Raw genomic sequence first — 22,699 nt, forward strand, 5'->3', positions numbered from 1 at the left:
TCCCCTCCAGGTGCCAGGCATCGTGAGGTGCATCCATGAGAGCCTGGCGTACGCCACCACAGCGTCAGCCTGGGAGAGCCTGGATGCCCTGCTTATCGTGCTGGCCTGCGAGTACCCCAGGGAACTGGCCTTCAGCATGGTGATCCACGTTCCACTCTGTGACAGGTACCAGCCCTGACAGCCCCAAGGGCTTGTTTCATGTGGGGAGAGGGGCCCAGAGACTATCTGGCGGCCAGACCCACGGAAAACTGCAGGACATCCCGGAGGAGCAGGGCCCTCCGTCCCACCACACTGCCCAGCCCTGGGTGGGTCATCCAGGCCTGCAGCAGCCAAAGCTGGCCAAGCCAGAGCCCAGAGCCACCGCGCTCCTCCCTGCCCCACGGGGAACACCACCTCAGCCCTCTCCTGCTTGCCCCCAAGCGAGGAGGGCGGGCAGGGCCAGGGCTGCAAGACAGCCTGGGACCGGACGGGCTAGCCTGGACACGGTGGCATGGCTGAGGCAGCCCCGCTGATGAAATGCGCTGTGCTTGGCAGCGCCGCCCTGGCCATGTGGGAGCTGATGCTTTTCCAGAACAAGACACCGACTGAGTTCTCAGCTGAGCTGATGAAGATCGTTGGTTCGCGGGAACGGTGGCACTGCAAGCTGATAAGCACCGCCGTGTTGCAGGCCTGCAACATTCACAAGGCAGTAAGTGACCAGAGCCGGCCTTGCTCACCCTCGAGGATGTGCACGGCCAGGGACAGGGGACACCCGTCACCACGCGCCTGTCCTGCCTCCTTTGTGCCAGCTCTTGCTCTCCAATTGCTCCTGGGAGGCTTGAGAGCAAGAGGCTGACGATGCCAAGAGGAGCCGGCAAAGACACTGCGCGACCCTCCACGGGCAGGGCCGCCCCCAGGACGGGCTGCCTGGCCCTGGTGCCCTTGCCCTGAGCTGCCAGTGGGAAGCAGGAGCGCCGCAGGCTCTGCCCCTCTCTCACTGCCCATCTTTGTTTCAGGTGCAAGACTGCACCAATGTTCAACGGCCGAGCTTTTGCTCCCTGCAACTCCTCCAGGAGTACCTGAGGTGTCCAAAGCCGGGGTTTCACTCGCTGGTGCTCACGGGTCTCATCGCCCCCTCGGAGAGACCCGAGACGGTGAGCAAGGCGTTGAGTTGAGCCACGTTGGCCAACGCGGTGGCTTGGCCTGGGCTGGGAGTCAGGAGCTGGGGTGATGGCTCCCAACAGCCTCCCTGCCGTGGATGGGGCCGGTGGGTGCCTGGGGGAGCTTTCCAGGCCCGGAGGGTTACCAACCCATCGTCCCCTTTGGGCCGGTCGGAAAAGGGGGAGGCTAAGCAGGGGACAGGGAGTCTTTGCTCTCCTGCCTTCCCTCCCCTGCCCCTGCTCTCCCGCATACGGGGAGGCTGTTGCAGCGATTCCTGCACCAGAAGCTGGAGGAGAGGCTGGTGCTCAGCGACCAGAGCATGTTTGCCAGGGTGGTCTTTGACCACTTCACAAAGAGGAAATTCTGTGCTTCATCCAGGCAAGAAAAATTCAGGCCCTGCTGCCAGACGTTGTGGAGACCCTGCAGGATGCCGACAAAAACATCAGGATGAAGGCCCTGCTGGTCTTCCGAAATGTGGTGTGTCATATGAAGAGGAAGAAGGCCAGCCACATCGCTCTCCAGCTCTCAGAGAAGCTCCTGCCACTCTTTGATGATGTAAGGCTGCTGCAGGAGCCTGAGCCCTGCAGATGGACACGCGTCCATGACAGCTGCCCTTGAGCCCAGCCCTGTGGTCATGACCTTCTCCCCTCCTTGATCCTTTGAGGGATGTCTTCTGAGCTCTGCAGCCCACCACAGCTTCTCCCCGACGGGTTGATGCCTCTGGGTGACCTGAGACCCCTGTGCTGGAGCCCAGCCTGGCCCCCGTGCAAAGCATCTGCAGGCCAAGAGCTGCTCTCCAAGCCCTGAGGGCTCCCCCAGCTGCGTGGCCATGCAGCTGTGTGCAGGATCCGACCCCGGAGCATCTTCCCTCCCACCGCTCTTGCTCATCGTGTCCTGCCCTCCTGTCCTCCTCCCTACCAGGAGTGCAGCCAACTGCGAGAGCTCTCCATCCGCCTCTTCAAAGACCTGATGAAGGCTGTGGTGTGCTGCGACAAGAAGAGGATGAGGAATAACGTGTGGAGGGGGCTGGTCCCGCTCTTCTTCCACATGAGTGACCAGACCCAGAGCGTGGCCAAGGTGCGGATTTCGAAGCTGCACAGCGATACGGAGAAGGGTGTGATGACACCACTGGGGTGGTCTGGGCGTTGTGGGCAAGGGGGCTGCTGGCGGCTGGCACAGACATTTCCCAGACCTGCCCTACCTGGTCCAGCAGGTCTCAGCAGCAGCAGCCCGTGGCCACCGAGGCCTGAACACACCCTAAGGGCTTCCCAGATTTCCCTGCAGCTGTTGGAGACCAGTGCCTTGAGCCCCAAGCCCTGCCCGCCCAGGGCTGTGCACAAGAGTACCCCACGTGTTTAGGCCAGGACATGTCCCAGCTCCCTAAGGGCAGGACCACCCCAGGGCTCAGAGCTCTGCCCACCTGGAACTGGGGCAGCCCCGGCTGAGGAGCCAAGCATTCCACTGGGGGATGTCCATGGGAGGTGCTGCTGCCTCTGTCCTGCCCCGGTGTCTCTGGGACTCCAGCCCTCGCTGCCTGCAGTCGTGGGCCCACACCTCCTTTGCCCTTCAGTCTGCCCCATCCCTGGCAGCAGCTCAGCAGCTCTTGAGGATCTCTGTTCTGCTGGCCGGCAGCGTGAGATACCTGAGGTGGTGGCTGCCCCATGCCTCCGCCTTGGGCATTAAATCCAGTTCAGACTCGGTCCCCCACCACCTCTTCCCATAACAGGCTGGGAACGGCTCGGAGCCTTGCCAAGAGGAAGGGGACACCAGGTCTCCTTCCTAGGGCTGTGGTGCCATCTCCCAGCCTCTGCTTCTCCGCAGGCCTCTGGGGAAGCCCTCCGAGCTGCTGCGGAGCTCCTGGAGCAGAAACAGCTCAAGTACCTGACCCAGACAGAGCAGACATGGAGGATTGGAGAGTGCTTGGTGAGGACAACCCCCAAGCCCCGGGGCGGGGCTGAAGGAGGGCTGCCCCGCGTGCCTGGGCCATGGGCTGTGCAGCTGTGCCTCCGCTGCCCTGCTCCAGCCCGGAGCCCAGAGCCTGGAGCTGCATCCTCCTTCCCTGCCCTCAAGCATGGAGCCCCCAAGGGCTCTTCTCCAGGCCCCTCTCCCCTCCCTGCCCCTCAGGGTGCTGAAGGAGACCCCGGCCCATCGGGGCCCTGGCAGTGGGACGGAGGGGTCTCGGTGCCTCTGCGCCCCCTCTGCATGCGGCTCTTTCTGGACCTCAGCCCCACAGGGCCCCTGGCTAGGTGACGGGAAAGGCCTTGGGGGCGGAAGGAGGAAGGGGGTGCTTGGAGGAGGGACTGGGCTGGGCGATTCGGGAGGGTCTGTGCCAGCCCCGTGTCCTTGTGCTCTCTCCAGTTGGTGCAGGACAGGAGCAGGGTGGAAGCATACCTGCATCAGAGCATGCTGTACTTGAAGGATGCTCAGGCCACCTTGCGTGAGGAGGCCATCAGGTTCATCGGTGAGCCACAGCCCCCAGGGCCCCTCTTCTGGCAGCCTGGCCCCCCGTCCCAGCTACTGCGCTGACAGCAAGTTGCAGCCCTGTGGCTGCCAGAGCCTCAGCTGCCCCATGCAGGGCCTGGGCAGACGGGGGCTCTCTGCCTCCCTCTCCCACCCCTGCCCACGTAAGTGAGCTTGGTGGCAACCTTGCTCAGTCCCGCTGCCCTCGGGTACTGTCCTTCCCTGGGGTCAGCCCTGCTGAGGGGGAGGAAGCTGTAACAGCCGAGCTGGCAGGGCTGGGGGCTGTGCGGCTGGGAGCGTGCTGGGGAGCGGGAGGTGTGACGGGAGCTCTGTGCCTAGGGCTTGCTGCGCGGCACCTGAGGGACCAAAGTGAGAAGAAGCTGCGAGAAGTCTGCAACGGTGAGTAGGGGCAGTGCTGGTGGGGCTAGGAACAGACCTGGGAGGGGTGCTGCCATGCCTTGCCCTGCCTTACAGAAACGCTTCAGGGACAGGGGAACATCTCGGGGGCATTTGGAGCAGCAGCTGCCAGCTGATCCCTGTGTCCTACCTGCTCCTCCCGGTCAGGGAAAGACACGAGAGGGGCTGGCGTGCTCTGGAGAGTGCTATCTGCAGCCTGGGGGTCTCTGCAGATAGGGGCTTTCATCTCATCTCTGTTTCTTTCTGTCACAGCCCTCAAGCCCTTGGAGAAAGACACTGAACCCTCGGTCTGTTCCCTCGCAGCTCAGACCATCCTCATGCTGCCATCTCCAAGGGAGCAGCCACCATCAGGATGGACCCTGCAAGCGCTGTGCTGCTGGTGCTGCAAAGCCAGGGAGAGGCAGCGCTCTCCTGGGAAAAATGGCTGCCTTTGATTAAAGGTGGAACAACGCGCCCAGTCTCCTGGCGTCCTTCCCACGGGGAGCATGCAGAGCATGCTGAGCAGACAGGGTCATTCCTGGCCTCTCCCCCTGCCTGCAGGACAGCTCATCCCTCAGGACACCCTGGCCGCGGTCTTGTTTGACAAGTTTACCCCTCAGCTAGGCTTTCCCCCAAAGTAGCTGTGTTCGTTCACCCCCTGGGGAAGTCTTTTCTTGAGGGGGACAGAGGGCAAAGGGGAAATAGCAGCCCCCGGAGGAAGCAGGGTTGCCCAGAGAGCTGCCCGATGCCCTCCCTTTCCAGCAGCCCATGGCAGCGCAGCACACGCTGACCCAGGTGCGTCCTTGCAACAAAGCCCCAGCTGCACCACTGGACCACAAAAACCCGGAGTGGGGGAGGAGGAGAGAAGCTTTCGGCAACCTGCCCCCTCCTGAGACGTCCCAGGACACGAAAAGGCGCCCGCGCGCTGCCAAGCTGGTGAGCCGTGATTCAGCCTGCTGTGCAGACGTGGCCACCTCCTGCATGCTCTGGGCTGGCACAGCCTTGCCCGTGAGCCAGGGGAAGTTGCCCTGTCCCCGAGTCCAGAGTCCTGCCCCATACATGGCACCCTGGGGCAAAGGGTAGACGAACCCAGAGGCTCCCCTCCTTTTCAGGGTCCAAAGCGTCATTTTTAGCATCTATCCCCTCCTTTCAGTGCCCAAGGCCCCATTCTTAGGGCCAAAATCGACGTTTTTGGGGTCCAAACCTGTCTTTTATTACCCATAGCCTTTTTTTAGGGCCCGCGGTTTCATTGTGAGAGTCTAAACCTTAAAGGCGGAGCTAGTCGCCTGGCAATGTGTTGCAGTTTAACCCAGCAGGCAGCTCAACACCACACAGCTGTTCGCTCACCCCCCCCCCCAGTGGGATGGGGGAGAGAATCGGGGGGGGGGGGGGGAGGGGGGGGGAAGGTAGAACTCATGGGCTGAGACCAATCACGGCTGGCGGGAGAGCGGCACACGGCTGATTGATAAGCTGTCTGACCCTTCATTTGATGGGAGGAGCAAGGCAGAAATCCCAGGCAGCCAATCAGAGGAAACATCACCTCAGGGGAGGTGGGGGAAATGACCCCTCAGGCAGCCAATCAGAGAGAGCATCACCGCAGGGGAGGGCGGGAAGATCACCTCTGTAGCTGTTAGGGCCCGAGCAGGCAGCTGGCCTGTGCCGGTGCTTCTGTCGTCACAGGTACGTGAGTACATGAATCCACAGGTCTCCACCTGGGACGGGGTAATCCTGGTTATACGTGCAGACTGGGGGAGGAGGTGCTGGGGAGCAGCCCCGCGGAACGAGATCTGGAGGTTTGGGTTGATGGCAAGTTGAGCATGAGTCAGCAGTGTGCCCTGGCAGCCCAAAGGGCCAACCGTGTCCTGGGGTGCGTCAAGCACAGCGTAGCGAGGCGGTCGAGGGAGGTGATTGTCGCACTCTACGCTGCACTGGTGCAGCCCCACCTCAAGTACTGTGTGCAGTTTCGGGCTCCTCCATAGAATAAGGACATCAAAGTATGAGGGTGTGTCCAGAGGAGAGCGACCAAGATGGTGAAGGGTCTCGAGGGCAAGACTTGGGAGGAGCAGCTGAGGTCACTTGGTTTGTTCAGCTTGGAGAAGAGAAGGCTGAGGGGTGACCTCATTGCAGTCTACAACTTCCTCAAGGCGGGCAGCGGAGGGGGAGGTGCCGATCTCCTCTCTCTGGTGACCAGCGATAGGACACGAAGAAGTGGAATGAAGCTGCGTCAGGGGAAGTTCAGAATGGACATTAAGGAAAAGGTTCTTCACTGAGAGGGTGGTTGGTCGCTGGAACAGGCTCCCCAGGGAAGTGGTCACGGCACCAAGCCTGTCAGAGTTCACGGAGCGTCCGGAGGACGCTCTTAGTCACATGGTTTAGTTTTAGGTGGTCTTGTGAGCAGCAGGGAGCTGGACTCGATGATCCTTATGAGACCCTTCCAACTCGAGACGTGCTTTGATTCTTTGAATCTGGAGGACTGGGGAGCACCTCTGGGAGGACTGCTGCCCCACAGAGCGTGACTGCCAGGGGGCTGACTGAGTTATTTAATTAGGCCGTGTAAACAGTACAATATTACCTAATTAAGTAATGGTATAAAATACAACAAATGCATTAATTGCGCCCGAGGAGAATTCCATGTAATACTACCTCGGGAAAAAAGGAAAAAGAGACAAAGGGCGAAAACCAAAGAGACCGGCACCAGAGGAAGGTTTAATTACATCTCAGATTATGAATGTGAAGCCTCAAATTCATAGGAGCACTTTAATTACCATAATTACGATAAGATGTAATTATAATAAACTGCTCCCAATTTGTATTCTATTTCCACTACATAATTTGAAGTTTTTGTTGTGATAATACTGGTTTGGGCATCACTAATGCATAAAGTAAGCATTGCTGTTATTAAATAAATAACAGGCACTAATGATGACCAATTAGTCACCTAAAACATGGTTTTAAAATTTAACTTAACTTTTTATTAATCAAATCTAATTTGCACTATTTTTACTTTTATTGTAGCCCTAACTGGTAATTAATAATAACTAATTATCATTATAGTAGTGAATATATAGTCTTCCATGACCGCCACTGAACTGGTTTTAATCCCTGCATTTAAACGTAGCCATTATATAGGGACTCATTTTTATTTCTCTTTACTTAAAAATCTAAAGCTTCGATTTCTATTTTTCAGTTACTATTTAGTAATTTTTTAAATTACTGTTTCTAAGCAGGAGTCATCATGGCCTCTGAACCTACTCAAAGGCATGTTATAATTTAAGAATTAAAGATTCCCGATTCCTTTTCCAATTCTGTTTCCGTTTTAAATTCTAAAAGTCCCATTATTTTGTTTCCAGTTGGGAGTCATTAATGCCAGCAATTTATTGAATGACGTCTGTGTTCAAACTTAGCTATTAATGACTCCCAATTAATTTTCTATCTCTGTCACTTAAAGTGGATTTCTAAATTTATTTCTCTTTGTTATTACAATACAAAGGGGGAATAATTACTGCCTGGTTCGTTAAGTAATCGCTCCAGTTACATTTTGTCGTTCCTCCTAAATAATATCTCTCTTAGTTATTTACACGCTAACATTTTAATCGTTACTTTACTACTAAGTGAGATTAACTACTGCCTGTTATTTTTTATTTTTTTTTTAATTTTAAATTAATTTTTAAGATATTTTATTTCTTAGTATTGAGTTGTTTCCCTACAGGTATTTCTCCCGATTAGTACTCTATTATTTATATTCTGCTGTTTGTAATTTTATAGTACAAATAGGGAGTAATTGCCCTCTGTAAAGTTTTAAATAGGAGCTAGAGTAGATGAGACACATTATTTACTCCCAAAGACTATGCCAGTAACTGTTTTTCAAGTTTTTATTCTCAATGTTTTCAAGTAGTAAAAGTAGTAAGTACTTCAAGTAGTAGTACTTCAAGTAGGAAGTAGTAAAAATTAAAATAACAGAAACCCGGGAATTTGAATTCCCCGGCAAAATTCTCCTGGGCTTAGGCGACCTGGGCTTAGGCCTGTGATCTGAACTGAGGGCCATTTCATAAGTAGACAGCAAGCTGACGTGTAACACAGTCAATACACCTGTTCGTCAGCAGACGGTGAAGGAGAGCCCATACGGGAGTATAGGGACAGCCAGTTTCCACCTGTGGTCTTAGCAGGGGCAGTCGTAGCCCATCAGGACAAACAGGATGAACCCAGACCTGCCCTTTGCAACTGCAGTGAGATTTGAAAGGGTTTTGAAGGCAAAGAGATGTAAAACAAGGAAACATTCACGTGACTTATTTCTTCTAAGGAATGGATTTATGGATCCTTTTGGCATTTTCCATATCTATGGGATAACAGAAAACAAAAGTCAGTGGGGCCACCCTTTTCCTGGCAGAGATTAAGGTCTGAATCGTGGAAGAAGCAGAGACCAACAAAACCCTTGGTTAGGGAGGCTTGACCCCTCCGCCGTCCTCTCTGGCGTGCCCCTTCGCGGACGTTGGGGGAGCACTGCAGGTCTGCCGGACTACAGGAGCAAGTCAAACAAAAAATGTGGTAGCAGGTAGCAAGTCAGCGCAGCAGGTTTATAGTCTCCTTTCGTGGTCTGCCATCTCCAGCGTTTTCTCACTTTGTTACACTGTAAGTTTAACCTCAGGGTTAAACTCTGTAGGTTGAGGGAGGTGATCCTTCCCCCGTACTCGGCACTGGTGAGGCCACACGTGGAGCACTGTGTCCAGTTCTGGGCTCCCCAGCACAAGAGAGACATGGACATACTAGAGAGTCCATCAAAGGGCCGCGAAGATGATGAGGGGACTGGAGCACCTGTCCTTTGCGGAAAGGCTGAGAGAGCTGCGACTGCTCAGCCTGGAGAAGAGAAGGCTCGGGGGGACCTCATCAATGTGTATCAATACCCAAAGGGAGGGTGCAAAGAGGACGGAGACAGGCTCTTTCCAGTGGTCCCCAGTGCAGGACCAGAGGCAATGGGCACAAACGGAAACACAGGAGGTTCCCTCTGAACATCAGAAACCACTTTTTTACTGCATGGGTGGCTGAGCCCTGGCAGAGGTTGCCCAAGGAGGCTGTGGAGTCTCCACCTTTGGAGAGACGCAAAAGCCATCTGGACATGGTCCTGGGCAACCAGCTCTGGGAGTCCCTTCTTGAGCAGGGGCTTGGCCCAGGTCCAGGTGACCTCCAGAGGTCCCTTCCAACCTCAGCCGTTCTGTGATTCTGTCATCCGTGACTGCAGACATCATCAAGTAGTGTTTGTCCTCTCTGCTGCCCACCTTAGCAATATCTAGAAATCTCTAAAGGCACAAATAAAGAGCAGCTTAGATGCTGTTCACATCGGCCAACTTTTATTTGGATCCCAATGAGATCCGTATGTCTAAAGAAGACATTTCTGAACCACCCTTCAAGCTCTCTGTCTCTTAGACTGTAAATGAGGGGACAGAGTCAACATGGTAAGACCGTTTAGAAAAGAGAGCATCTTTTGTTCACGTTTCCCATTCTGGTAGCATCTCGTAAGCAATACACCATGTTAACGTTCCGTCCACAGTTGTAACAGCAAACAACGATCAGAGGAGAGGAGCAGGTGTAAACATCTTTTTGCTGAAAGATTTTTCAGAACGGAGGAAAGGATGTGCATTGTAAGATGCCAGAAACTGTAGCAATGTGAAGAGAGCATCTCGTCCCATCTGTGCTGAACTGCGCACTGTGGCCAGTGTAGCATCATCACAGGAAGGATTAAAGATTTGCATGAGATTACCAAAGATTTCATTAGCAACACAAAAAGTCAGTTGGAACAGAAACACTCGGCTAGGATACTAGCCTGACATTTCCTTATCCGGCTCCGAGCTTAAAGCAGAAAGCGCTGCAGGGAGAAGCTTCCATCTTGCTAAAACCCAAGCATAAGACACCCCTGCCTGGAGAGAACACTCCCCACAGGCCAAAACACTCAAATTGTAACACTTGCATGCAGCCCCTGCAGAAATGGGCTTCTCGCCGTTCTGAAGGGAACGGAAGGTGCTGGGGGCACGCTGGGACATGTGAACACGGGGCTCTGGGACAACTGGAGAGCAACAGGGAGGTCTCCAGGGAACATGAGGGCAAACGTGGGGCTTGGGGCACCCCAAGAGGACCCACGTGCCCAGGGGTGAGCGGGCCACGTGCCCCCACGGAGGACACTCTGCCCCTCCCGGCCTGAGTGGCGGGTCACAACGGTGCCCTTTGTGACCCGCCTCTCTGACACCCTGTGGCGCTGCATATGGTCAACGCAGACACAGCCCCTGCCCCACAGTGTCCGGCAGGACGGCGACGGGACAGGGCGGGAGCGTGGAGCTGGCGAGGAGCCCCTGAGCACAGCCCACGTCTTTCCCCGCCACCCCCGGCAGCCCCGCGGTGCCGAGGCATTTCACCGAAGCTTCCCCCTTCCCCGCCCCTACCCCTTTCCTCCGTCCCGCTCAGGATGGCACAGAGACCCCCCAGACGCCCCAGGGAGGCCTGGGAGGAGAAGAGGGCTCCCCAGGAGAGCAGCTCTCCCCCGCAGCCCTACGAGGTGTGCGTGCCCAGGCCGCTGCAGACCAGTAAGTGAGGGGCCCCAGCGGGCTGGGGCCAGCGACCGCACCCTGATCAACGCCAGCGTCCTGTTTCCCCGGCACACCGGCAGTGGGGGTCCCATGGGCGGGGAGCGTGGCACTGCCGGAATGCTGCTCAGGGCTGGGAGCCAGCCCCAGCACAGCCTCCCCCAGGGCGGGAGAGAGCAGAGGGCACCCGGCTCCTGCCCCGGCATACGGGCAGCAAGAGGCAGCTGGCCTGGCAGGAGGCAGCAGTGGTGGGGGACGGGGACCTTTCCAGCCTGCCTGCAAGCCAGTTCCTAAGCCCGGTGCACTCGTGGCTTTCTGCGCCGCGCTGCGCTCCGGCATCGCAGCCCATCTGCCGGGCACCCTCCAGCCTGGACACCCACGGGGAGACTGCGCCAGGGGAGCGGGCATGGGGCTGGATGGAGGGCAGAGCTCCTTCCTGTCCTCGCGTTGGCCTTCGGCCCCTCTCTACAGCCCTCCCTGCTCTCCTCCTTCACTAGGTGCCTCCTCTGCTGCGTCTGCCAGCTGGCTGGCTCTGTACAGAAAGGAAAAAGAATCCATGGAGTTCATCCAGGCTTTTCTAAAGAGCTCAGAAAAGGTAACCGTGGCCATTTCCATGGCAGCTGTGCCTGCACCTCCTGACGGGGCCGCCGGCTCTGCTGCCTGCTGCCGGGGCTATTGGGGGGCTGCTGGCTGGGCAGAGCTGCTCCCCCCAGGTGGTCTGCCCAGCACTGCAGCCCCAGCGCTCCAGTCCTGCTGGCCACGTCTCTACCTTCTCACGCTCCCCGTTTGTCTCTCTGTCCCGCGGCTGCCAGGAGGAGGCCCAGAGGACGCAGTTCCTGGAGACCATCTGCACCCTGTGCAAAGCTGGCAGGCACAAAGGCTTGTCACAGGGCCTGAATGCGTTCTGCCACAGATTTGAGCTGGCAGAGAATATCAAGGTGACGGGACAGCCGGCAGGTCTGGGGAGGGGGCAAGGTCCCTGGGCACCGGCCCACCGTGAGGACGGCACATGGGCAGGGGGAGGGCAGGGGCAAGCGTGCGTGGACACTGAGCTGCCCCGAGGGGACTCGGGTGCCGCTGAGAAGCCCTGCCAGCAGAGACCCCAGCAGCGGGGGTGGCAGGGGGTCTCTCGGGGCCGGTGCCGGGGCGGGGGCAGAGGGTCTCCGCCAGCCCCACTGCCTGCTGCTGGGTCTGCTGGCACTGGGTGCTGGCGGCTGCCAGGTCCCATCCCAGTTGTGCTCTGCAGGTGCTGCTGGAAGAGGAGCCCAGGGACCGCCTGCACACAGCGGTGCGGCAGCAAGCCATGCTTGCCATCGCCGCCTTGAGGTACCTGCCCAGCCCCTGGTTTGGCTGGCACCTCTCCACAGCCCGTGGCCCTGGGCATCCCCCATCCAGGCAGAGTCCAGCGGCGCCATCAGAGGGCCTCTGCTTTGCCCTGCTGGCGGCTTGTTGGGAGGGCGCAGGGGAGGCCAGAGGGATCCTGCAGCTCCCCGCCACCTCTCGGCTCTTCCCCAAAGCGGGAGGCGGGAGGCGGGAGGCTTGCCTGCCAGGACTGTCCTGTGGCCCAGGCCATGTCGGGGAGGGAGGAGGTGCCTCTTGGCGGGGCTCCCTGCACACCCTCCATCCCTCTCGGGGACCCCTGCTCCAGAGGTCCGTGTCCACCTGCCCAAGGCATCGAGGCACCGCTCCCAGCACCAGCGTCCCACAGTTCCCTCTCTCTTCTCTTTGCAGCAAAGTGGAGATGGTGCTGGAGGGCAAAAAGGAAAGCCTCTTAGACGCCTGCTTCAGGAGCGTCTTCCTGCTTCCTCCAAACACGGACATGCAGGGCGAGGCCACTACTCTCTACTTTGAGGTAAGTGCTGGCTGAGCTACAGGAGCCCCCAGTCCCTCTGGGCTGCTCCCTGGCTGCCGCGTGCTGAGAGACAACCGGAGATCCAAGGCAGGGCAGGGTCTCGGCTTTGCTTTCCCACCCTCATCCCTTCGTCCCCTTCCCATGGGCCTGGCCACGTCCAGTGCCACAGGCTGCTCTGCCCACAGCAGCTTTGTCTGCCCCGAGCCCTCCCTCGGGCACCGCGAGGCAGTGCAGGTGTCCTCCCGTGGCGTGGGGAGTTCAGATCCGACTCCGGGGGTGAGAGGGATCGCAGAAAGACTGCCACAAGCCTTTGTCCTCCTTGCAGACCCTGGATGCCATGGACAGCATGCTGTGGACATTGCTGCTCAGCTCTCCCTCCTCCGGCTTCGCGGAGCTGCAGACAATCTTACAGGTGTGGCACTGGCAAAGGGTGGGGTTGGCAGGGGCTGTTCCTCACCCTGGAGGGAAGGGAGTGTCCACTCTTGAGCGGACGGTCCCCAGCCCAGTGCCACGCACAGAGCACACTGCAGGGAGGGTGCCCAGCTCCCTTGGGGGAGCCAGGGCTGGCCCACCTTGCTCTTCCAGGAGCCTGGTGTCTCCTGGCTGCAGTCAATGGGACTTCCCCTCTGCAGCCTCTAGGCACCGCAGCGGCAGCAGCTGGTGCTGCTCTTCCCCTGCCTCGCGGTCCCTCGCGCTTTCCTCCCCAGACCTGACTGGGGCAGAGACCCACTGGGACCTGCCTGTCCTGTTCAGGGAGCCCAGCCCTGAAGCTCCCCGGGGGCCGTATCCCCATTCCCCCATTGCAGAGCCCCCAGGCAAGCTCCTGCCCAAAAGCCCGGCCTCCATGGAGAGGGGACACAGGGCTGTGTTCTGGGGAAGGGCACGGAAAGGAGCAGATGCCGCCATGGGGGTGGCATCTGCCCACCTGCCCGGCCACAAGGACTCTGCGAGTCCAGCCAGGACTTCAGCAGCGCTGCTTCTGCTGGCGCGGGCACCAGCTCCCAGGGCACATCAGCGCTTTCTCTCCTCCCAGATGCTGCTGACCTTCACCAACTGCCGGAGCGCAGCTGCGTGTGAGAGGGCTGTGGGGAGGATTGGGAGGCTGAGCGATTTGCTGGCCAGCTGTTCCTCGGTGGAGGTAAGGAGCCAGGCACTCTCCAGCCAGGCTGTCTCCCCTTCCCTGCACACCGGAGCACCTGCAGCTGCAGCTCAGAGATGCCTGCGAGGCAAGCTGGGGCACCGGTTGAGGCATTCAGCAAGGCTCTGCCCTGGAGTGAGGGTCTTGGTTTCTTTCTTTTTCCCACGGTCTTCTCTCCCCACTTCCCTCTCTGCCAGGAGCCATCTCGGCCCCCAGTCCTGTGCAGGGCAGCACTGCCCAAGGAGCATGGCGGGAGCCCAGGCCTGGCAGCTCTCCCTGCTCTGCTGCCCAGGGGGCTAGCAGCTTTGGGAGGGCCCTCCAAAGCTCTGACTCACCAGGGATCCTTCCCTGGGCAGAGTCTTGGGTTCAGGGCTTTGGTGGCAGCTGCTGCCCCTCAGCCCTGCTACCTGTCCTGCCTCCCTCACCCAGGTCTGGAGCACCTTTGTAGGCTACTATGACAGCCGTGCCTGCCACACAGAGATCCAGGTCCCCATCCTGGGACAGCTGCTGGGACGTCTCATCCTTTGCCACACTTGCAAGAACTGGGAGATCAGCTGGGGGGCTTTGGATGCTCTTCATTACCTCTTCAGATTCATCCTGCAGCAAAAATGTAAGAGAAGCTGTGCTGGGCTGCGTCCCTCCACACACAGACATCTCCTCCACACACAGACATCTCCTCGTATGCCTGCTTGTTTCCCTGAGTATTGCAACGGACCATTCTTGTGCTTGCTGGAGGCCGTCCATGAAAGTCTGCCAGCGTCCCTGACCTCCTTTGCCCCTCACAGCTGCTTCCCGTAGCATCCCAGCTATCGTTTTGCTGCAGAAGCTGCGTGCTCACCAGAAGTGCAGGACCTGTTCTTTGCTGCTCTCCTTCCCCACTCCTCTCAGGACCTCTCAGAACCCGGCTGTTTCATGGTCCCCACAGCCAAAGCTACCATTGATTACCACGTCCCAAAAAGAATTCTTCCCTATGGGAGAACAGCAGACGCAGCTGTGCATCAGCCCGGCTGGCCCCGCCAGTGCCTGCAGCAAGAAGCTGGCCCTGATGCCCTCCAGAAATCTCCCTGACTGCTTGCGTCCTGCCGCCTTGCAAGCAGGTCTCAGGGATGTTAAAGTTCCCCATGAAAATCAGGGCGTGTGACACGGAGACTTCCCCACGTGCTTTCAGGAAGACTTCATCCACATCCTCGCTCCGAGTAGGGGGGGTCTGCAACACGCTGCCACCACGATGTCACCAGCACTGCCTCGCCTCTCCCCTGCTTCTGACCCACACGCTCTCTCTCAGACTCTTGATTGTCCCGTCTATCTGAGCTGCTCCTTCAAATACGAGGCACCCCCCCCCCTCCTCTAGCCAGCTCTCCTGAAGAGCTCGCATCCATGCAGCGCAGCACTCAGCCATGCGAGCCGTCCCCCGCATCTCAGTTATTCCAACGATGTTTTAGTTGTGTGACTGCATGCAGAGCTCTAGTTCCTTTGAGTTTCCCAGGCCGTGAGCATTTGCACACGTACACTTGAGGGGCAGGTGTCTCTCATCCTTCTCCATCAGGTCCCTCTTGTTGCCCTTGCCTGTCCCCCTTTGCTTTATACCCCTGTCCACCACCTCCTCCCCTGACTGTGCGTCGTAACCTCCCTCCTCAGCCATTCCTAGTTCAAAGCTCTTCTCACCATTTGGTCAGCTTGTTGGCAAAGGCGCTGTGTCCTACCGACTCTTGTGTGCTCCCCTCCTGTTTAGGCATGATGCTGCCACAGGGTAACCCAAAGCATCCACAGCATCAACGCAAACGGGAAGCTGAGAACACCTCCTGGCTTTCTTCGCCCAGCACCAGCAACATTACAACGGTAATGAGCTCCTCCCTTGCATGTCCGTGGCATCAGCTCCTCAGGAGACTTGCGTGAGCAAAGGGATCCAAAAGCAGCGGGGTTGGCATGGCCTCCCTGTCCCTGGTGAGAGGGTTGCTGCTGTCCCTGAGCAGGGACTAAAAAGGGCTGCACTCCGGTGTCCCAGCAGCAGCTCCAGCCCTCCTGGCTGCCAGCAAGCCCTGGTTCTCTGTAGGGCCAGCATGCTGTGCCCACGACCACAGCCCTCCTCCCTCACCCTCAGGGCCCTCTCTTCTCATCCTCCACCGCCCAGTGACTGCAGCCCCTGCTTCCAGCCTTCCTGCGGGCACTGCTGCCAGCACGGCCGGGCCATCTCTCGCCAGAGCTGCTCTCACTGCTCAGCTAAGCAGCACCATCAGGGCACTCGGTGTGACACGTCTTCCCGGCCTGTCTTCCTCCCGTAGGCGTTTGGAAAATACCTCCAGCCTTCAGAGAAGACAGACATCGTCCTCGTGGCCGTTGAGGCCATGACAGACTCAAGCATCTATGACAAGGAGGAGGCGAGCAGCATCCTGCATGTGGCCATGAGAGAACCTGCCTCCTGGCTGACGGAGGTAAGTGGCCTGTGGCTGCCCTGCCCTGCCCTTGAGCCCTTCAGCCGTTGTTTCTCCCTCCCTCCCTGCTTCCCTCCCTCCCTCCCTAACCCAGGTGCCTCAGGCACCATTTTAAGCCATTTTAAGCCACAGAGTAGGATGGGAAGGGCAGCAGTTTCAGAGGCAGCGGAGGAAATGGCTGCACTCCAGTGGCAGCACCATCCTCACCTATGTGCCCTCCAGGTGCCAAACATCATGAGGTGCATCTATGAAAACATGGAGTGCATCGGCATGGCGTCAGCCCGGCACAGCCTGGACTTGCTGCTTCTCCTGATGACCGACCAGTGCCCCAGGGAAGTGGTCACGAGCCTGTTGAAGCTGTCTCCATCATGTGACAGGTACTGACCCCAACAGCCCCCGTGGGCTTGTTCCGTGTGGGGAGAGGGGCCTGGAGATTTCCTGGCTGCCAGACCCACGGAAAACCGCAGAACATCCCCCCCACCATGCTTTCCAGCCCTGGTGGATTGGCCAGGCCCAGGAAGGGCCAGGGCTGCAGGACAGCCTGGGTCCTGCGGGGCTGGCCTGGGCACAGTGTGGTGGCCTAGGCAGCCCTGCTGACAGAGCGCTCTGGGCCTGCAGTGCTGCTCTGGCCATGTGGGAGGTGATGCTTTCCCAGCCCCACACATTGGAGAAGGTCTTGAGGGAGCTGCTCAGCAAGCTCCAGGACCAGCAGCTGCGCGGGATGTTCAGCTCCACTGCAGAGGAAGCCTGCATCCATCACTTGGCCGTGAGTGACCAGACCAGTCCTCGCTCACCCTCAGGGCTGTGCCTGCCTCTCCAGGCAAACAGGCACGGCCCTCTCCCCTCCCATCCGCCCCCAAACGGTCACCTCCTCAGGACATACGGGGACAGCCCCTTAGGGCCCGCAGGGACCTGCCCAGCACCAGGTTCCCCCCCTGCACCAGCCAGCCCCTGCTGCCCCCAGGATGGGCTGTCTGGCCCCGGTGGCCTTGCCCTGAGCTGCCAGTGGGAACCAGCAGCCGCACGGTGCGGGGAGCCCTGCAGGCTCTGCCAGTCTCTCACTGCCATCTTTTTTTCAGCTGCTGGCCTCCAGCAGCATTGCATCAGAGGAGTTTGCTGGCCTGTACAAAGCCCAGAGGTACCTGAGGCGTCCAAGCCTGGTGCTGCTCTCGCTGGTGCTCAGAGGCCTCGTCACGCTGTCGCAGAGACCTGAGACGGTGAGCAGGGCATAGTCAAGTGAAGCCGTGTTGGCAGCCCGGGGCAGTGGGGGTAAGGCGGTGGCTTGGCCTGGGCTCAGGAGGAGTCGGGAGGTGGGGTGACGGCTCCAAATGCCCTCGCTGTCCCCTTCATGGACCCCAGGGTCCTTCCGGCTCGGACCTTGCCGCTGCAGTGCAAGGAGAAAGGCTCCCTCACCCGCCTGCAGGAGCTCTCGCTCCCGGCACATCCCCGTGGTGCCGGGCAGGAGTTTCGGCTCTGCACGGAGGCAGCCAGCGCCAAACTGCCTCCGTCGAGGGAACGCTGTCCCCAGAAGAAGCGTCCTGCTGAGAGGGGGAGGATGAGCCAGAGCCCAGGGTACAGCTGATGCTACGGGCTGACTCGGGGGCCTGGGGCAGTGGGCCTCTGTCATGAAGGGGTCACAGCCCGCTCACTGACAGCTTGGAGATCTCTGCCCTTCCCCCCACCCTGCAGTGCACGAGCCACGGGGGTCCGCAGAGCGCTGCCATGGAGGGGCTTCATGGCTGCCTGGGGAGCTTTCCAGGCCCGGAGGGCTACCAACCCATCTGCCCGTTTGGGCCAGTCGGAAAAGGGGGTGGCTGAGCAGGGGACACGGAGCCTCTGTTCTCCTGCCCTAACTTCCCTACCCCCTGCTATCCCCGTGTGCCCATCAGTGCGCCCATGGCCACTGCCTGCCAGGAGGCTGCTGCAGGCATTCCTGTGCCACCTGCCAGGAAGCCGGCCGGGAAGCTGGTGCTTAGTGGCCAGGGCATTTTTGCCCGGGTGGTCTTTCACCGCTTCAGAAAAAGGAAATTCTGTGCTTCGTACAGGCAAGAAAAATGCTGGTCCTGCTGCCGGACATCATGGAGACGCTGCAGAATGCCAACACTGACAACAAGACGAAGGCCATGCTTCTCTTCAGAAACGTGATGGGTCCTATGAAGAGGAAGAAGGCCAGCCCCACCGCTCTGCAGCTGGTGGAGAAGCTCATGCCGCTCTTTGATGATGTAAGGCTGCTGTGGGAGCCTGAGCCCCACTGATGGGCCCTCTGCAAGGACAAGTGCCCGTCAGCCCAGCCCTGCACAGGGGCAGGGCTGTTCCCTCCTCACGGCCCTGGCCTCTCTGGGGGATGGCTTCTGGGCTCTGCAGCCCAGCACGGCTTCTCCCTGACAGGTCGACGCCTCCGGGCGACCTGAGCCCCCCATGCTGGGGCCCAGCCCTGCCCCTGTGCAAAGCACCTGCAGTGCAAGAGCTGCTCTCAGATCCGCGAGACCTCCCCAGCTGTGCTGCCAGGCAGGACCAGACATTCTCCCCAGGCACCATGGCGGGTACTGAGGCTGAGCCAGCGATGTGTGCCCCAGAGGCATTGCCGAGGGCCAGCACAGTCTCCTCCTCAAGCCGGCCCTGAGGAGCTCTGCGCTGGTGCGGGTGGTGTGGCTGGTGCTGAATGCTGGGGGGCTGGCACAGGCACCGCCTGATGGAAACCTCTTGCACGGCCTTTCATGGGCCCGAGGCCATTCAGCCACAGCTGCAGATCTGGCCCACAGCTCCTGTGTGCAGAACCTGACTCCCAAGCATCTCCCCTCACATCAGCCACGCTAATGCCCTTGCTCGGGGAGCGGCTGTTGCTGAAGTGCCCCTGACCTCCTCCCTACCAGGACTCCAGCAAGCTGCGAGAGCTCTCCATCTGCCTCTTCAAAGACCTGGTGCAGATGGTGGTGGGGAACGACAAGTGGCAGATGAAGAAGAACGCACGGAGAAGCCTGCTCCCTCTGTTCTTCCACATGAGTGACCAGAGCGAGAGCGTGGCCAAGGTACAGCTTTCAAACCTGACCAGTGATGTGGGGAAGGGGGTGCTGACAGCACAGGGGTTGCCTGGGCATCCGGGAGGGGCAAGGGCTGCTGCTGGCAGTTGGACTCTTGGAGCCTGTGTCACCTCAGGGTCCAACTGCCTGAGTCGCTGAGGGCAGGGCAGAGCTCCCCTCCTTGCCTGCACCGGTCCCACCACTGCTTTCCTCCTCCCTCTGTGCTGCCTGCTGCAGAGGAGCATGGCGAGGTGGGGTCCCCTCATCCCTGCTCCCCCCATTCAGCCCTCCTCCGGCGCACCCCAGAGGAAGGGTCCCAGCATACCCAGCACGAGGAGGGGCGGAGAAGATAGCACGGACATTTCCCACACCTGCTCTACCTGGTCCAGCAGGGCTCAGCAGCAGCCCATGGCCACCAAGGCCTGAACACAAGAGTCCCTAGAGGCCTCCCAGCTGTCCCTGCAGGTGTTGGAGGCCAGGGTCCTCAAAGAGCCCCAATCCCTGCCCACAAGCCCCCCAATCCCTGTCCCCCTCTGCAGGCCTCTCAGGAAGCCCTCCTCGTCATTGCAAAGCTGCTAAAGTGGAAACAGCTCAAGCACCTGGCCATGACACAGCAGACGTACAGGATTGGGGAGTGCTTGGTGAGGACAATCCCCAAGGCCCAGGCTGGACAAGGGGTGCCCCCTGTGCAGCTGTGCTTCGCCTGCCCTGCTCCAGCCCGGAGCCCGCAGCCTGGAGCTGCACCCTCCTTCCCTGCCCTCAGGCACAGAGCCCCCCAAGGGCTCTTCTCCAGGCCCCTCTCCCCTCCCTGCCCTCAGGATGTTGAAAGAGACCCGGGCCCATCTGGGCCCTGGCAGTGGGACAGAGGGGTCTCAGGACTTCCAGAACCCCCTCTGCCTGTGGCTGTCTCTGAACCTCAGCCCCACAGGGCTCCTGGCTGGGAGATGGGAATGGCCTGAGGTGGGAGGGAGACAGGGGGTGCTGGGAGGAGGGGCCGGTGCGGCCGACTGGGGAAGGTCTGTGCCAGCCCCATGCCCTTGTGCTCTCTCCAGCTGGTGCAGGACAAGAGCAGAGTTGAAGAATATCTGAGTCAGAGCCTGCCATACCTGAAGGATGCTCAGGTCCCCTTGCGAGAGGCGGCCGTGAGGTTCATGGGTGAGCCACAGCCCCTGGGGTCCCTCTTTTGGCAGCCTGGCCCCAGGCCCAGCTGCTGCACTGGCAGCACGGGGCAGCCCTGTGGCTGCCAGAGCCCTGACTGCCCCATGCAGGGCCTGGGCAGCCAGGGGCTCTGTGCCTCCCTCTCCCACCCCTGCCCACGCAGGTGGGCTTGGTGGCAGCCTTGCTCGGCCCCACCCTGCCTCGGGCACTGTCCTTCCCTGGGGTCACCCTGCTGAGGGGGAGGAGGGCGTGCAGCCAGACTGGCAGAGCCGGGAGCTGTGCTGCTGGGAGCATGCTGGGGAGCGGGAGGTCTGACGGAGCTCCGTGCCTAGGGCTTGCCGCGCAGCACCTGAGGGACAAACGCGAGGAGAAGCTGTCCGAGATCTGCAACGGTGAGTAGGGGCAGCACTGTGTGTGCTGGGGTTGGTGGGCCAGGGGACAGAGCCTGGGCAGTGTGCTGCTATGCCTTGACCTGCTCCAGGGAAACACTTCAAGGGCAGAGGAACATCTCAGGGGCATTTGGGGCATTCCTGCGCAGCAGCTTCCAGCTGGTCCGTTTGTCCCACGTGCTCCTCCTGGCCAGGGAAAGGGATGGGTGGGGCTGGCATGGTCTGGACGGGATGCCTGGGGGTCTCTGCAGACAGGTGGGTTTCAGCTCTGTTCTCTTGCCTTCTGTTGCAGTCCTCCAGCCTTTGCAGAAAGACGCCGAACTCTCAGTCTCGTCCCTGGCAACTCAGACCATGCTGATCCTGAGATCTCCAAGGGAGCAGCCAGCATCGGGATGGACCCTGGGGGCGCTGTGCTGCTGGCCCTGCAAAGCCAGGCAGAAGTGAAGCTCTCTTCAGGAAAACGCCTCTTTTTGATTAAAGCTGGAACCACAAACCCAAGGCCATGGTGTCCTTCACACGAGAACCACCCTGAGCGGGCCGAGCAGACAGCGTTGTTCCAGGCCTCTACCGCTGCGTGCAGGACAGCTCACCTCTCGGCACACCCTGGCCCCAGTATTGTTGTAGAATTTCACCCCTCTGTTAGGCTTTCCCCCAAAAGAAGTCATGTTTGTTCACCTCCTGTGGAAGTCTTTTCTCTAGGGAGGCAGAGGGCAAAAGGGAGAAGGCAGACCCCAAAGGAGCCAGGATTGCCCCGAGAGCTGCCTGACGCCCCGGCTTTCTGGCAGCCCGTGGCAGCACAGCACACACTGGCCCAGGGTGTCCTTGCAACAAAGCCCCAGCTGCCCTGCTGGACTACAAAACCTGGAGGTTTCAGCCTGCTGTTCAGACGTGGCCACCTCTGGCGCGCTCTGGGCTCGCACATCCTTGCCCGTGAAGCAGGGGAGAAGTTTCCCTGTGGAGAGGGAAGAGCTGTGGCCCCATTGGCACCCTGCCCCACCTCCCCTGGGTTGCTGGGGCCGAGCTCCCAGCCCTTTGGGCAGCTGGGCTGCTCTGGCCTTCTCCCGCCACTGCAGCAGCAGCTGTCCTCTGCCCCTGCCACGTCCCTCTCGCCGGTGTGACAGCATTGGCCAGGCCCCAAATCCTGCCGCTATCCCAGCAGCTGCCAGGGCTGAGCAGAGCACTGCATCCACAGGACAGGGCCAGACCGTGCCTGGTGCCATCATGCAGGCAGGGGGGCTGTGGGGTGCACCAGGCTCCCGAAAGCCACCTCCCCAAGGGATCTACTCTAGAAATCCCAATTTCTAGTCTAGAAATCTAGATTTCTACTCTAGAAATCTACTCTAGTAGATCCCAAAGGACCTAGTCTAGAAATCTGGGCCTACTACCTGGCACTTCCCCGATCCCTGAGGAAACCTCGATGCTCCTGGAGATGCCTGGCAGGAATATGGGGCATCTACCAGGCATGCACCCGCCCCCAACAGACACAAAACGCCTCAGGTGGCTGCCTCGGAGGACTCTGGGGCTGCTACCTCCTTCTCCACAGAGGGCCAAGACAGCCCTTGAGATGCCTGGGAGGAGACCTGGGGAGCTACCAGGCATGCACCTCAGTCCTACATGAAGAAAACTTTGCAGGTAACTCCCAAGGAGGAGGCTGCGGCTGCTGCCCAGGAAATTCAGCCCTCTCCAGGGAAGGTCACAGCACTCCCAAGCTGCCTTGGACGAGTCCCAGCAAGGGACACAGCATGGACATGCCTCCAACATACACGAAATGCCTTGGGTGGCTTCCCTGCAGGACTCGGCGGCTGCTCCCTGCCAAATTCCCTGCTCTCCAGAGGAGGCCAAAACATTCCAGAGCTGCCTGCCAGAGGTCCAGTAGAGCTACGATCCACGCACCTGCCCCCAACATACACAATGCTCTTGGGGGATCTACTCTAGAAATCTGGGGCTATTACCTGGCACTTCCCCTGTCTCCTGAGGAAACCTCCAGGCTCCTGGAGATGCCTGGCAGGAATATGGGGCATCTACCAGGCATGCACCCGCCCCCAACAGACACAAAACACCTCAGGTGGCTGCCTCGGAGGAGTCTGGGGCTGCTACCTCCTTCTCCAGAGGAAGCCAAGACACCCGTGGAGATGTCTGGGA

This window comes from Mycteria americana, chromosome 19 (genome assembly GCF_035582795.1).
Source record: "Mycteria americana isolate JAX WOST 10 ecotype Jacksonville Zoo and Gardens chromosome 19, USCA_MyAme_1.0, whole genome shotgun sequence".
Taxonomy (NCBI): Eukaryota; Metazoa; Chordata; class Aves; order Ciconiiformes; family Ciconiidae; genus Mycteria; species Mycteria americana.